The 14,944-nt window shown below is 38.2% G+C and overlaps 1 protein-coding gene across 3 annotated transcripts in view; it reads right to left on the bottom strand.

Annotated features, from left to right (window-relative positions):
- Window positions 1–14,944, bottom strand: part of MID1 (midline 1) — a 171,567-nt gene that overhangs the window by 104,311 nt on the left and 52,312 nt on the right. Inside the window, exon 1 of one of the 3 annotated variants that reach the window (XM_077781590.1) lies at window positions 2,373–2,515. The exons of the other annotated variants lie outside the window; for them this stretch is intronic. The gene's annotated coding sequence lies outside the window, so the exon portion shown is untranslated. Of the gene's footprint in view, window positions 1–2,372; window positions 2,516–14,944 lie in introns of those variants that run through there. 3 annotated transcript variants of the gene reach the window in all.

Genomic DNA, 14,944 nt, shown 5'->3' on the forward strand with positions numbered 1-14,944 from the left:
TTACAAAATACACCGTGTTAAACTCTCACTGTTCTGTTCCCTGGTCCCCATATGCAATCCTCAAAAAAGCCCATAAAATTTGTTTAAAGGAATGAACACATTTTCATAGAGTTTTACTCTGCAGATTTACAAAGAATATAAAGAGATTTTGGCTATTGCAAAAAAAAAAAAAACAAAAAAACAAAAAACCAACCAAAAAAACCCCCCAAAAAACCCCCAAAAAAACCCCCCAAAAAACCCACCCTACTATCTAACACTGAAGAGCTCCTTCTAATTTATACCTGCTGTACAGTACACTGAACTCCCTAATATCATTGGTGTATTTAAAACTCAAGATTTTAATCAGGTCACTAGAAAGGGAAATTAGCTTTGAACCATGTGAAGATGGACGATAAGGGGCTAATCATATCTGTGCTCTGGAGGTTATCTGTTTGAGATCCCTGACAGAAACCTCTCACCAGTGGAGGAAATACCCAACATCGGCTTCCTGGGTCTGAAAATAACAAAATGGGAATCAGCAGGAGGTCTACTCCATTAGGAAGGAGAATCTTCACCCAGGCCCTTGCCAGACCCTGAGTCCTGCTCTGAGAGGAGTGGGGACATTTCCTGCCTTACTGGTCACTGGGGCCACCACAATCACTATTCTGCCACCACATCTTGGGGTATCAGGCTCCTGTTCACCATTAGCAGAATGATTTTTAAGAGCATTCTTCAGCTTGGTAGACCAGAACAGAAATCTGAAAGTACCTGTTAGCAAATCACTAAGTGAAAATTATAAAAATGCAATCATTCTCTCTTGCTGCATAGTGGTTCCTAAATGCAAATGGTGGCTTTCATGTGAACAGGTCTCTATAGGGTCCCTTGGAAAACAATAGAAAGATATGGCCATCTCTACAGACATCTGATTTAGACTGTATGAGATTTTCTTTAGTATTAATTGATCTGTGTCTTCTAGTTCTGTTTATTTTATTCCAGGTATGACAGGAACTTAAGAATCTAAGAAATTAAGACTACATCAACTAACAAGTAATAACTTGTTAGTTGTTGTAACAACTAACAACTCTTTCCAGTGCTCTTGAACTTTAAAAAGGGATAATAGAGAATCTAACATCTATTATTTTTTTATTCTTATGTGCTCAACAATCACTTGTTTAGCCAAATTTGCTTCCAATAAATATCTTCAAATATACTTAATTTCTATTGTTCTCTAGTTAAAAATCCACGAGGAAACACAGAAAACTGAGCTGAGTTGCAGGAGAATGATCCCAGAGTGTCTTTCCAGCTGACACCACTGAGCAGGGATTTTTCTGGATTTGAATAGTTCTGCTTCTGAATTACTGTATTGATACCAATAGGCCTCGCAAATAAAAGGCTTTTAATATCACTCACAAAATAGCTTAGTAGCTTTAAAGAGAGAATGGAAAAAGAATAGCTTAATAATTCTATCCGTTTAGATGTTCTTCATCAAAAAAGCCTCACAGTTTATCTCAAAAAAAATAGAATAAAATTATACATTTCCTGTCAGCTAGCAGGTCAGTGTTATTGTAATAACTAGAGTAGCACTTCAGAAAGAATTACTGATATGCATCTGCACAGCTTCCAGCTTTTTCTTCCAGCAGCTTCCTAAATACCTACTTTCAATCACTGAATGTCATCTTATCCTCGGACAACTGTATTGCTTGAAATACTTTACTGGGAAAATCGCATTATGGTTTTGTACCTATGAGCTATACATGCTGCTGATTCTCCTAAATGTATGCTGCATTTTGTGGGCTTTTGTGGATATAGAATTTGCATACAAATAACCATAGTGATCAGACTATCAGTCTGAACATACTGGCTCCAAACACACATCCTTTGAAAAAACATCACCTCTCAGCCATCATACTTGAAACCTTGAAACATGTCACTGCTTTAGGTTATGTAACTCCATAATGTACAAATGAATAAATGGAATTTTAAAGACTTTGTGCAAGGATGAAGCAGGCATCAGGGAATAATTGTATTTTTTTCATTTTTTTCTGATGTAAACATGTATCTCAACCTTCATCTGTTATTTGAAAAACAGAATTATAATGTTCCAGATGTTGTTAATACTATGCAGATGCTAATGCCCCTTTATCTCTCTAACTGGTTTTATGACAACTAACAAGACAATAAGTCCTTGTTTGAAAACACAAGATGAAAAATGTTCCATTTTTTTCCAGACTTTCCAGTACCAAAAAGATAATTAATCACAGCAACAGAGCAAACCTCAACTCCTCCCTAGACTGCTAAACACATTATAAAATACTTCCTAAATTACTTGCAATGGCAAGCGTACACATATGCATCTGCTCCACTCCCACAAAGCCACCCAGCCGCATACCCACCGCTGGATCCCGCCCTACATCTTCTGTGGGAAACATTGCTGCGGAGACAGGGACCACGCTGACCCTTCAGAAACCACCAGCAGCCCAGCTGGGACAGGCAGGACACCCCACCACTGCCCCAGGAGTCCTGTGGCAGCACTGACTGTGCCTGCAACTGCAAGACACTTGTGGCTGAAACACAACAGGAAAATCTCCCCTACAATTGCAGGAAAACCCGCTCCACCTAACTGCCTCCGCCAGGATCCGTGCTCCTGAGGCCAGCCCTTCGTGCTGCACCCACAGCAAAACACCTCCTCTCCCTCCCAAGGGCCAGCCCTGGTGGGGTGAAGGCAGGAAAAAAAAGATTTTCTTGCAGAGCATCCCAGCAAGCCCCCAAAGGCTGTGGTGGGACAGGGCTGACCCATGGCTTGGGGGCTGGCAGCACCCAGTCCTGTAACGGGAGGCTGGCTTGGACTGGCCAAACCTGCCACGCTCAAAAGGAACATTTCCACATGTGCTGTTCTCCAGAATGGCAGAACTCTGCACGACAGACTTGTGGCAAACAATAACTTCTTTTTTACTGCTTTCTCCTAATAGTATTCAAAATTACAACAGCACTAAGCCTAGCGGGAATTTGGTAAAAGTGGGGACAATTTGAGAGAACACAGCACCTGTGTGAAAGTCTTCTCTTCCTACAAACACCACAGAGACCCTACTGCTTTGAGATTCACCAGGTGAAACACAAGATGATAGCAGTTGCTACATTTTTTTTTTTTTTTTTTTTTAATTTTACCTTAACTTGTATGTAAGCAGCAAACTGCAACAGGAAACTGGAAATGCTTTACCAAAGTGCCTGGGAGGAATCCTGACTGACTCACACCAGACATTTGGTCTCCAACAAAGGTGTTAAAAAATCACACAAAGTGGAAACAGCAGGAAAGAATTGCTTCCTTGTGTTCCCCATTTTTCATGTTGCAATGCCCTCTTTTATACAATGGTAACACAACAAAGTGAAACAAAACATACCTCAGACATCTGAGCATAAGATTGCAAAACCACACTTGTCTTAGGTTTTTCTTCCATGGAAGAGCCTGCACTTTGTTCTTTTGAAGCAATAAACAACTGTTGTGATTATTTAATTTCCTATTCATTTCATTTCCTTGAAACAATAGACCAGAGACCTCATACAAATGCACATTCTTCTTAAGTTTTTTAAAGCTTTTTGCTGGCAATGTCTGTTAACTTGTGTGTGGAATAGCAGCTTCTAACAGGCAAACTGCGCATACAGAAAACAAGACAGATGTACAATTATTAGAACCCTTTTCACATGATATTAAATATCCACAGATAACCTACAATCAAGTCATAACCATCCCAGTAGGAGTCATAGCACAAGTCCTAGACACAATTTTAGATTCCTCAACACATATCTTGTCATTGATCTTTCATTAAACAACATCACGTAGTTTCTTTGGACTGTCTGCCCAGCCATGCTGGCTTATACTCATCCAGATGCATTTGTGATCAACTAGCTCAAATGATTCTCGATTCTACGATTACCAGATGCTTTCCTGCTGCTCTCTTTGTCCATATTATAGTTAGTCTGCCTTTTCATGCCCTTTGCTTGCAGACAACCAGCCACAGTCTGAAGAAGTTTCAAAGAATAAATATTTTTTTAATATTTAAATCTTCTTAATCAGTCATAAAAGTGACACCAATCATAAAAGTGATTTTATTCAAATAATCTCAATTTTGCTGATACATCTGCCATAACTCCTGCATGAGTTTTACTGTATTTTGAAGGTAACACTGCATGTGTTACAATAGACAACACTGAGAGACATTTTATAATTACAGCTAAGTATGTGAAGGTTTCTCAGCAAAGGCTACAGAATACTTTCACTGCTTATGCATTTTTATGCCCATAGATATGTATATAAGTGAATAATTATGAGTTCAAATAATAGGCTCAAAGTGGTACTTGTGGCACTCATGATGCCAGCTTGAGTTCAAAAACCTTAGCTTAAGATAATGAAGTCATCTAACAAATATCCTCTGCCACACTAATCTCCCTTCTTCCACTTTGGAACTCAAGTGTGAGCTATAAAATAGATGTCTTCTAGCCTTTCTCCTCTTCATTACCTATTGAAATTCACTAAAACCTCAGTAGAGGTGTCTTTAGACATGGAGCAGGATTCTCATATAGCAGAATGGCTAAGATACATGACTGAATATAATCAAATTACCACAGTTTAACAAGATAACATCTCTAGTTCTCAGAGCCAACACAGCTGTGCACTTGCATTCTTATGATATCCACCAAGAGCTTTGGAAACAAAAGCTATTTCAGTACCAATAGCTCCTTTCTGCTTAAACTTACCACCTTCAACATAGAATCAGTAGATTAAGTGCTGAACCACAGCTCATGGGTCTCTTTGCATGGTATAAACTACACAAAATGATTGGTTAAGGTGTGTATGGTAGCAGTAAGTTATAGCAGTGAAAAGAAGTGGGTAGCTTGTAAGAGCAATTCCTTACAGTGTGTCAAAATATTCACAAGATATCAACTGCCAATGTCCCTAGCTCAAACAGGATGTGAAGAAATTCAGTCTAAGACTCTGAGCTAATATATTACTAGAGGGATAAGTTACTATATCTAAATTTAATATAGCTTAAGGCTCAGAGACTTAATGAAAATCTATTGACCCTCTGTAAAATTATTCTTTCATCATGTATGGGTTCTAAAAACATGTAGTTCTGATGCCAGAGTCTCCAAACTGTGTCTGCTTGTTTTGCAGCCACTGTTTCTGCCAAATTCAGTCAGCTCTTCATGGCAGAAGTTTGATCAGTGTGATCCTGTTGTTTAGGGAAGCATCAAGTATCGTACTCTGCATTCTGCATGCCTCAGAGCTTTACAGTTACAGTGTTATTCTGGTTACAGTGCTCCTGGCAATCAAGAGACAGAGCACCTTAGGAGCTGAAGCAGATCAACAATAGGATAGAAACAAGCAAGTGCCCAGTTAGGTTACAAGAAATCCTATTTCCAGAAAATATTCAAAGTGCTAGAAAAAGACAATACCAGGACTGACTGGGAGAAGCAATTTAGATGGGGCACAAAATTATAACCCAACATTAATCCTGAAATTCACCAACCCACAAGCATCCAGCACAGCTTTTTGCTGGGTTCCATTGTGTCACTTCTAAGTCAGGCATAGATATTTTCATAAAATAGTTGGACTTGAAAACTGTTCCATGTGGTTCTTAAGAAAGCTAAAAAGTAAGATTTTTCTCTTGCTAGTTTGGAAATACTAATATGCAGTTACCAAATGTCATTTTTACTGCCTTGCTTTCTGCCCTCAAAAGAGAATTCTCTATGCCACTCCTTCAATGTGGAGAACAGAACTACAATCTTTCTTTTATAGTTCATTTGCTGTTCAATTTTATCTTACTTTGATGGACAGGGAATATAAATTGTTAGATTGGTAGGTGCTGCTGCCGGGCACTTATTCCAAACAATCAGTCCAGAGAGCAGATACCATAGTGTAATATAATGGATCATATTGAAACTGTAATATTAACAAATGGAAAAAATATACAAATGTCTGCATTTGTAACTTTTCCACAGGCAAGAACTATCACATAAATTACTTGTTCTATACAGCTAATCATAGAATTCTATGATGAAGAAAATAGTTAAAATGGTTAAAAATAGTATCTCCCTAGTCTTTCCTCTCTTGCCATATGGTCAGTCAGCACAGAGGGGCTGATTCAAATGACATTAGGAACTCATGTTTTTCTGAACAGGGCCAGAGGAAGAGCAGCCTCATTGCTGTTCTTAACAGCATGTCTGAGATGCAGGGTTTTCCTGCTCCAGGCAAATATCTTCAGTACAGTTCTGACTAGTCACATCCTCTGTTCAGCCCAAGTGAAGGAAGTGGAGAAAATGCAGATGCCCCTCCCTTCAAGGCAGTATCTGCACCTTGCAATTCTCTTTGCACACTAAGGACATAAAAGGAAAAAAAAGGCAGTCTGGCTTTTTTGAAAAATTAAGAAATATCATGTCACCTAGAATGATTCATGTGATACAATTTGAGCAATTTCTTAGTATGAAATTGTTTCATATGAATGCTAAGTGCTAATTCTCCCTCAAATAGTTGTTTAATATTAATTGCTCTTTGAGCTTTAAACCTCCTCTGGTCTTATAGATGGAATTCTTAAGACATTGATGGGCCATTGTATGCAGGTATGACAATTTCCCCTAGTGCTTCATTTGTATCTAAGTATTATTTCAATTTGAACCAATAAGCCATACCATAAATGACCTACCATTAAGGCTTTTTAGAGAAAGGCAAAACTATAATTTCAACAGCAGCATGGGGTTCTAAAATACTTTATGCCTTGCTGAAGGCAAAATATTTAGTATTTAATTAATATTTGCATAGATTATAAATTGCTCTATCAAATATAATATTTCCCCGATTTAAACAAAAGCCTATATTTCTAAACTTCAAAGTAAGCCACAAACAAAAATTCCTCTTGCTTAGAATGTACAGCAGCTTCTTGTAAATTTGGGGGTAGGTGTGGAAGAGAAAGAGAAAAAGAAAACTACTTCCACTGCTACACAGAACTTGTTTTAGCAATTCCTTATGATCAATGAAGCCTTTGGTCAGTGCTGTATTTTGGATTTTGGAACTGCTCTGTTCTAAATTGCTAGACTAACAACACAGCATCTAATTTGTGAATTTGAATTCTAGTCTGAGCCCCCGAGTTATTGAGGGAATGATGAGAGCAGGAGTATGAAAACATGAATTGAATCTCAGTATCAAAATAAGATTTGAATAATATCAGTGTGCAAGGACATATTTAAAAACAGAGGTGGGGTGGGGGGGGAACTAACCCAGTCAAAAGCACAGGAACTTGATCCTTTTTATGTTTTCTCCTGCAGCATATCCAAAAGGATTGTTTACCCTTTTAATCTCACCACATGGAAAAGGTTATGTATTGAAAAGATAAGAAAATGGTTTTATTTTCCTTTGTTATTAACTTCTTTTTAGTAGTATGATGGCAAAACAAACTTGAGCTGACACTTACTAAATGTGAAGCCTGAACTTTTTAAAACACATCTTCTGAAGTCGAAGTCTCTTCTACAGTATTTGAAAAGGCAATTAACCCTAAATTGTGGAGAAGATATTGGGATCTAAAATCTAGACAGCCTTAAAACTTTGAAAGGTTTAGAGATCAGTCTTACTTTTGAGGCTCTTGGCTACATCTAAATCCTCCATTGTTTTATATTTTAAAAAATATGGATTTTTTTAGCATAACAGGTAGATTAGTGTCTTTAGTGGAGATGTTTACAAAGAGAATGTCTGATTATGATTTCCCTCCATGTGATCCAATTCTGAAAACTGGGATAAAGGCTTCAATTTAATAACTTGACAAACACTGCCTGAATCTCTTCATGTTTTTATACCATGACCACAGGAAACTGCATTAGAGAAGAAATTTAAATTTGTTTTCTTAAGCATTGAAATATAGCCCTTAGTATTATTGGAAGATTATGTGGTATTCATGAGTAGTAGTATGAATCTACAGTTTCAGTAATTACAAGTGTATTTTAGCCTCACATTCAGCTCCCACTTTTGCTGAAACCTCAATTCTGTTTCCAACCAGAACCATAGTTCAACAGCTTTCTTCTGAAGGGAGCACCTTACTGCAAACATAGTGGCAGTTGCTCTGCAGACACTAAGAGATAGCATCAGATACAAGAATTCCTTGGGAATGCTAAATAAAGTTAAGTACATAGACAAATATTTAGAGGATTAGAACCAAATAAGGTTATGCTAACAAAATAATCTTTGGTCTGGAGGGTATTGTCTATTGTCTTCTAGTGATATTCATATATTAATTCTACCAGGATATTTTAAAAGAAATGAGGATCATTAACAAATTCAAATGAATAGCCTTGAAAAGTATTAGTAAAAGGAGCCTTGAAAAGTATTAGTAAAAGAAAGTTGTGCCTTTTAATAAAGGCACTTATGAAAAACAAAGCAAAACACTGAGAACTCAAATCCTTACTTACCAGCACAGGGCCTGTTAAGTGAACTAATTGCCTTTTAGATTTCCAAAAACCTCAGGATAAAGACCCTTGATATGCAGAGAAACATATACACCCTTTTGTTATTTTTCTAACAGTTTGTCAAGTGAAGAGATATAGCTATTTACAAATTCAAGTGTGCAAAAGAAAAATATTCTGGATATTCAATGTTCTCAATGAAAAACAAATTGCTTAAAGCATAAAAATTATATACTTAGTCTACAGATAGTTCAAAGACTAATTTTTGTAACATCACATAAGATTAATTTAAATGCAGGCCAACAGAGACTGCTAGAGAAAACTTCGCCACAAAGGCAGGCCTTGCCAATTATGCTTGATTTATGGGTTGATTCAGATTTTTTTTGATTCTCCAATGAAATATAAATCACTGTAACTCATTATGTACTATTTTTGTTGCACTAATTACCTGTTCATCTGATTTCTCTTCCATTCAAAACCAAAATTGTTTGAATTTGTAAACCAATATGTATTGCAAAGAGCATTCTTACAAAGTTCAAGTTTTAATTAATGAGCCACAAGAGCCAGGAACACTTGTTAAACAAATATTTCTAATTAATCCCATCAATTACTCTCCGCCTAAGTACTCATAATCTGCAAGAAATTAAATAAGCACCAAGTCCTGGATAACACAGCAATCACTTTTTTCCTATTTATTATTAAATCTCTAATTATCTGGCACCTTTCCTTTTGTGTCATAACTCTACTCCTTACTTTCTTGTCAATGTCTTCTTCAGGGTGGTGCACCTGCATCTAGCAAAAATAAGCACAACTGACTGTCAAATTTCAGATTAAGGACTCGCACAAGTATTCTTTCCCATCACCCTGAAAGAAGAGTCTGTCACTCAAGCTGTAGGCTCTCCAGAGCCCCTGCAGTTCTCAGTACCACCATCACTACAGTCCATGTCATGGAGTTTTCCCCCAAAGTAAAGTAATGCTGACAAATAGATGAAGAAAGGATATATTTTTTTTGTTAGAAAGGATATATTTTTTAATATACTATTTGATATCTTTCTGCTCTTCAAAAGAATCTCCTGCTACTGTAACCTATCATAAAATACAATGTAAATTACAACTAAAAGCATGATAAGAAACTGCTTTTGTACTCAAGCAAGAGAAAATGAAAAAGCCTAAATAAAAACAAAGTCTAGCAGGTAAACCAAAGAACAAAGGCTCCCATATCGGCTCAAGAAAAAACCCAAACCAGATGGCTATTAAGCAGTAGCAATATCTTTAGGGAGAAATTTTTATGAAATTTTCAGGTCCTGAGGATGACATTTTTCAGCCTACAAGGAATGGCAAAGTCCTTTAACTGGTAGGGGTGTTATACTTCGAGTTTCTGTTAATGAACAGGTCATTACACAGGCAATATGTTTCAAAAGCTGAAGTTCCTACAGGACTGGTATTAGCATACCACAGAATACCAGTTGAGAATAACACATATTGCAGGCATTAATTTTAATCTCCTTGAACCTGAGATTTTTAATACAGATATATCATTACATAGGAAGCAGTCACACCAGATTAACAAAATGTTCGCTCCACAGTTGCCATGGAAAGGTATGTCCCATAGAAGATGGGTGAGATAAAAGAAAACTGAGGAACAAGATTGATCCTCTCCCAGGAATAACCACTCTGATCCAATGGAACAGCCATCTATGTGCCCATCTTCCCTTAGTTACTCCTTTGAAAACATTTTTATACTTTAGCCCTTTGTAACATGCCATTGCAATGAGATCACTGTCAATTTTAAGTTTTGGACTTGCTGAGCAATAACTTCACCCCCTACCCCCACCACCACAGAGAAAAAACTACCAAAAAACCATCCCCCCAGAAAAGCCCATTTCTATTAGTGCTTTACATAGTGAAGATTCAAAGAATTGGGATCTTGATTCTATGCTTTTCATATTTATTGCAAATTCTATTTTCTATTCCAGGTAACATTTATTTACCACAACTATCATCAATTTATCCTACCTAGTTCTCTTTAGAGCAAATTGACAAACCACAAGTCCCTTGAAAACAAAGTTACTGGGCTGTTTTCAGTTACCAGTAGAGACGGCTGCTATGCTCTTCAATTTTCCTCTCCACTTGTCAATCCTGTATATATTATCAACTCAGGAATGCAATAACTTCTTTTCTTCTCTTTTCCTTTCCTACCTTCTTCATCTCATTAATGCCAACGAGAATAAATGTGCCTTTGTGAACTAGCCAGACATAGTGGGTAGCAGCTCCAGGTGGCAGTTTGTGCCCCTCCAGATTTCACAAAGCAACCAAACAGGTTCAGCAACATCTGACTTCGGGGAGAAAGAGAGGAGGGGGAAAAAAGACAGACAAGACAGGCAGAACAACCCACCCACCTCTGGATTACTTTTCACTAATGTCTATGAATCTGTAACAAATTCAAGAATATGATGATTTTTGTTTGACAAAAAGAGTAATTCAGGCTTTTTTTTCTATAAAAAGCAAAAGTAATCTACTCAAAAGCTTGAAGAATGGACACAGTGCACTTATTAAACAGCAGCCAGCCTAGAGAGACTTTTTTTCTAGGAAACCAATCTGGCTGGCAGCTAACTCTCCCTGACAGGAGACACACTGTATAAGTCTTAAAACCACATACTCCTAGGTGGACATAAGGACATAAATGCTACATTTTCTAATTACCTTTGTTTCCTGCTGGATCAATCTAATTGTATCTTCTGCCTACATTTGTCCTAGATGAAAAAATCCCCCTAAAAGAACATGAACACTCATTACCTCCCTTCCAACAACAAGAAATTATGAAAAGGTGTTGTATTACTTGAGATGCTGGAGAAAAAAAAAGTAGCTAAAATATGCCAGAAAGAACAGATTGCTGCCACTGGGAGTTAGACTAGATAAGTTATATCCCATGAGACTGATGCTTTAAGGGCTCTTTGCACTGAGTTTTGCAGTTGTTTTCTACCCCTTCCGATTTCTTTGTCAGCACAGAGATCCATACCCAAAACGGTGTCAGAATCATCATCTGCCAGGGAGTCATGCATGGAATAGAAATCCATTATTTGATCCATTTGCTCCATGATTAGATTTCTTGAAGCTTCTTTTTGTACTTTCAGTTAGGAAAAGACAACTTCAGCCATCTCTAATGCCACAGACATTATGAGCTAGATTAGCATGGGATGACTACATTGTCAAGAAACCAGTCTGAGAAAGGGCAAATGGGACAAGGGGCTGGCCAAATGGGTCAGGCTGGGGGCCTGTGTCAAAGAACAGATAGCTAAGTTCCTCTAGACATGACAGAACAAAACCTTATTTTTAGCCATTAAACATCTAGATAAAATTTCAGCCACTTCTTTAAGGTTCTGTCTAGAAAATTGAGTGAAACAGGCACTACAGTCTGGAATGGGACAAATCTCACTTGGGGGATAGGTCTCCAAAATGGGTACCATGAATGTGTCTTTATTAGTAACCATCTCTTCCACTAATAACTCGGAGAAAAGCAGTGCAGGCAGGATGCTCTGGGTTCTGGACCATCAGACAGCTAAACCAGCCCTCTCTGGAAGAGCTGGGAGTGTGTAGAGGCAGTGAACATATAGCTCATATCCAGTTTATATCACTTCCTTCAAACCCTTCTCAGGTTCCTGGATTACCATCAGGAAAGGATAATCCAGCATTTCTTCAAGACTTTCACAAAGGCCAGACCTACTGAAGCCCAGCGGAAAAGCACAGAACTTGTTTCAACATACATTTCCTCTTTCTGCTAGTCTTGCAAATGCACTTGGAAGACTTCCAGTGCAGTGGTGATGGGAAATTCCATCTCAATTACATAAAAATAACCCCACAAGCTGGAGCAAGAAATTAAGTCTGTTTTCACTATCTTTCTTTACCCAATTTTAAACAACATCTAAAATGCCAGTTAAAGCTGCTCTCATTTCCAGTTCATCAGAACCAACCCTTAGAAAAACCCTCATAGAAACCACTACTATTTTTTTTTTTGCTTGTCTTTTGACTCAAGTCAGCAACATGGCACATGTGAAAGGGTCATATATGTCACCTCATTTATAGTATTTTCTGGACTGGTTTCTTTCCCTAAACTCTATACACTTCTAGAAAATAAAGATGAGCTTAAATCCCTGACAAGAAGCATGGCAGAACTCCTGTATAAAAGACAAAAAAGATGTGGAAAATGGGGTGGTAGCAACAGAGCCTGTCAATCTTCCAACTCATACTGGGGTATCTATAATTCAATGAAACAATATAATTCCTAAAGCAGGGGGAAGGCCAGACTCAGAAGTATTATTCTGAGGAAGATTCTGTGTAAAAAGCAACTTTTGCAGTCCTAGATATGTAGGGTACAGAATCACAGAATTGGTTGGAAAAGACCTCTGAGATCATTGAGTCCAACCCATGACCCAAGACCACCTTGTCACTAGACCCAGGCACTGAGTCTTTCTTTAAACATCTCCAGGGAGGGTGACTCCACCCCTCCCTGGGCAGCTTATTCCAAAGCCCAGCTACCCTTTCTGTGAAAACTTTCTTCCTAATGTCCCACCTAAACCTCCCCTAGCATGGCTAAAGACTGTTGTGACTCAAGTGCAGGACCCAAACCTTCATCTTGTTGAACCTCATACATTGGCCTCAGTCCACCAATCCAGGAGCCCACCCAGATCTCTCTGTAGAGCTTTTCCATCCTCCAGCAGATCAAGACCTTGCCCAACAGTGTCATCTGCAAATTGACTGAGGGCAGCCTCAATCCCCTCATCCAGGTCATTGATACATATATCAAAACTGTCCCCAGTACTGAGCCCCAGGAAATGTCACTGGTGATTGTCCCCCAGCTGGATGAACTCCATTCACCACTCTGAGCTGGTCATCCAGATATTTCTTTCACCCAGAGGGCAGCCAGGTTCTCCAGGAGTATACTACTGGAAACAGCATCAAAGCTTTAACACTGAAGTCTAGGTAAACAACATCCACAGCCTTACCCTCACCCACAAGGCAGGTCACCTTGTCATAGAAGGAGATCAGGCTGGTCAAGCAGGACCTGCCCTTCCTAAACCCATGCTGACTGAGCCAGATCCCTCAATTGTCCTGGCACTTGAGATGATCTGCTCCCCTTGGTGGTTCACTGGCACCAAGGTCACTTATTATGGCATTACCCTCTTTGCTCAGGAAGCTGAGTGTACTAGACATTCAATGAGATACTCCCTGTAAAAATGAGAAACCAAAATATTTTCCTCACATTAGCATGGATGAGATGTGTAAGAAACCCTGAGAGATGAAATATTTTAGCAGCCATGCATGGATTCAAAAGGCAGCAGCACAACCATCAGTTACTTAAATGTTTTATGTTGAAAGAAATTTTAATGCTATCCTCAGTGATTATTTTTTTTAGGTAACAAGAGAACAAGTGTTTTTTCTCCTCATTGATTTTTTAAAAAATAATTTAGGACAAATTGGAAACAAAGAAATCTACACAATAAACAAGGAAATAATATAGCAATATATATCAGAATTACCAAAATATATCAGAATTACCAGCAGAGAAGATGGTGAAAAGTACTTTTTTATCCATATTCACATTCAAGAATAAGTTATTCTGTCACCAGTGCTAATCTCCTTTGACATAAAGAACCTGCTTTAAAAACAACACTCAGCATCTAAGGAGACAGATTAAAAAGTCTACCAAGTGGTTCACCAGGAGCCCTGCTATCACTGCTAAGGTTATTATTTCAGGATAAATCCTGTCTCATTTACAAACTTCCTTCCCCTTCTCCTCCCCAAGGGCTGACTTTTGATTTCACAATCTTGTTTTCCCTTTAGAGTAGTGATAGGGGGGAGCTCTCTTGTGAGGAACTCAGAAATTGTAATTGTAAGACTGGCTGAGCTTACTGAAGGAAGCTTTGTTCTCTCCTTTTCCTTCCTCCCAGGCAAGCTGAGCTTTTTCTCTCTTCTCCCCTGCTTTCCCCTCCTTCTTTTTGAAATTCAGCTCCTCAAACAGCAGCCATACATTCACAAACCCTCCTCTTCTCCACCTCCTTAACTCCCCGCCCACAACCTGGCACATCAACACCTAGAAGCAATTGCCTGAATGGGTGATTTTTAATCACTATCTTGAGCGGCAGCACAGGGATTAAGCTATGGTCCATTTGAGTAGCAGCTTTAAAACACCTTAGGCCCCTGAAGTGCTAAATTCTTAAACCATTTTCTTCTGCTGTGTCTAGGCTGTATCTTGCAAAAATCTATACTGGTGGGTGCAATGCATAGTTTTTGATCTGCAAATTATTACAGGAATGAAATTAACTGGCACATCATTTTTAAAAACTACAACTGACCCTTCTGTTCAGAATGTAATAATGCAGAATGAGAAACTACCTTTTAATAAAGAAAGCCTTTGCTGTTTCCTTTATTACTTAAGACAACATTTTTGCTTATTCCTAGATCAACTGATAGTAATTATTTATTTTATGACTGCAGATCTTTATACTACCCTACCATCTCC

This window comes from Lonchura striata, chromosome 2 (genome assembly GCF_046129695.1).
Source record: "Lonchura striata isolate bLonStr1 chromosome 2, bLonStr1.mat, whole genome shotgun sequence".
Classification (NCBI taxonomy): domain Eukaryota; kingdom Metazoa; phylum Chordata; class Aves; order Passeriformes; family Estrildidae; genus Lonchura; species Lonchura striata.